The sequence below is a fragment of the Miscanthus floridulus genome, chromosome 12 (assembly GCF_019320115.1).
Source record: "Miscanthus floridulus cultivar M001 chromosome 12, ASM1932011v1, whole genome shotgun sequence".
NCBI lineage: Eukaryota > Viridiplantae > Streptophyta > Magnoliopsida > Poales > Poaceae > Miscanthus > Miscanthus floridulus.
The window spans coordinates 1,819,140-1,821,291 of NC_089591.1; the positions used below are offsets into that span (position 1 = coordinate 1,819,140).

Consider the following 2,152-nt stretch of genomic DNA (forward strand, 5'->3'; position numbering starts at 1 on the left):
AAGGCGGGCAGAGGACCCCTCTAAAAACATCTCTCATTGACATACAACAATACAATCAGACACAGGACGTAGGTATTACGCCTTCACGGCGGCCGAACCTAGATAAAACCTTGTATCTGTCTTGCGTCACCATCTTGTTTATGGCTTGCGCATCTGTCTGCCAACAATCTACTACCTTGGGCATACCCCTAGGTAGACTGCCGACCATATTTCGTCGACATCACGTAGGATGCGGTTATGAAGGAAGACAAGCTCTATTCTTAATCTTCCTTAGTAATATCCCTTATATGTAGACATGACGATGGTCTTAACAATGATTATTAGGTATAGTTGCACTAATCAATGTATGCTTTGACTTGTAATTAAGAATGACTTAGGAAGTATTCCTCTAATATTCTACTGACCATGCTAATGCCTTAGAAAGGAGTACTTTGAGTGATTTATCATTATCATTGATCAATACTCATCATATATATATATATATATATATATATATATATATATATATATATATATATATATCTTATCCTATGGCTTACCCCTATTATGAGTAGGATATTGGTTATGGTTTACTTCTCCATCAATAGTATAAGTTATCAATACATGTCCATGCTAGACCTTCCTTGTGATAAAAATATAAATTATGATACCCGGAATACTCTCGGGTGAAGTGCTACAATGGTATATTATCTATGCGCTTATAGATCCTTTTTATTCATATGTTTATATATTCTTCCTAGTCACATAAAATGGTAAAGAAGTGCTTAGTATTATTCTAGAAGTAATGCTATGTAGTACCAACAAGCATCTCTGGCATCATCACTAGGGATGACAACCTAGTAAAGTAATGTTAGGAGATATAGGTTTATAATAGGTGGCTACTAAAACAAGTGATAAGTTAATAAATACCAACAAGCATTTCTAGCGTCGTTGCCAGGGAAGGTAGCTAGGTAAAGGAAGTATTGATAGACTTATACTTATTGATGTTATCGAAATAACCATTGACCTCTGCTTAAATAGGTTTACCCTTGTTTTATCTACTTTTATATCTTATGCAGGGTAATGTATGATTGGTTTTGGCCTTTGGACAAACTAGGTTGATGTTCTAGAAGCATTAATTAGGGGGACTAGAGCTAAACTCAAGAAACTCCTAGCCTTATAATCGGAAGACAACCAGATAAGGCAAAGCTAAACACCTGAATTTGAAGCCATGGCTAACAAGACTCTCCATGAATTCTCTGCTCCAACTATAGCCAATATCCGTATTGGACCAACAGTCAATGTTGGAGACAATGGATTTGAGCTCAAGCTAGCCCTCATCAACATGGTGCAATCAAGCTAGTTTTGTGGAAAAGCACATGAAGATGTGAGTGCACATCTCGAACACTTCCTAGAGATCTGTAGCACTTTCACCATCAAAGGAGTAACCCAAGATGCCATATTACTTCGCCTCTTCCCACTCTTTAGGAAGGAAAAGCAATGATTCTATGCCAACAAAGATAGAAATACTACATGGGATAACTACTCACTGCCTTCCTAGCAAAGTTCTTTCCCACAGGCAAGACCAATGCTCTGCATGGGAGAATCGCAACCTTTCAGCAACAACATGATGAATTTTTCCTTGAGGCATGGGAACACTTTCAAGATTACATATCAGAATGTCCCCATCATGTGATGGAGAATTGGCTACTCATGCAGACTTTCTACCATGGGTTGACCAACAGTACCCATGAGACTATGGATGCTGCTGCTAGAGGTGCATTCCTGTCACTCACAATTTTAGCTGCAACAACTCTTGTGGAGAAGATGGTGTGGCAGAACCTCCTAAGTTATAGGGCCCACATGCACCTATCACTGTCCTACGACCTTTGACATTTATGCATATGTTTCCAATAACTTAAAAAGACTGTCGGGTGTCCTCGGGGAACCCCGAATCATCCACGATTTCCGAGCAGGATCACGTTACAGAGTCATTGCAGTATTACAACATTTATTCAAATATCAAAACCAGAGTAAAAACAGCGGAAGTCTTACGATAACATAGTTTACAAACCAGTTGTTTCAAACCTTACAAACTAAGTTCGATAATTATTACAAACCATAGTAGTAGTGGAGTGGCATAATTAATATAGACATATCACACAAAATAAAC

General features: G+C 38.2%; 1 non-coding gene across 1 annotated transcript; it reads right to left on the bottom strand.

The window, feature by feature from the left end:
* Window positions 1-1,570: 1,570 nt before the first annotated feature.
* Window positions 1,571-1,676, bottom strand: LOC136498727 (small nucleolar RNA R71). Its single transcript, XR_010769734.1, has one exon. It is a non-coding gene; the product is annotated as a small nucleolar RNA R71 (small nucleolar RNA).
* Between the last annotated feature and the right edge of the window lie 476 nt (window positions 1,677-2,152).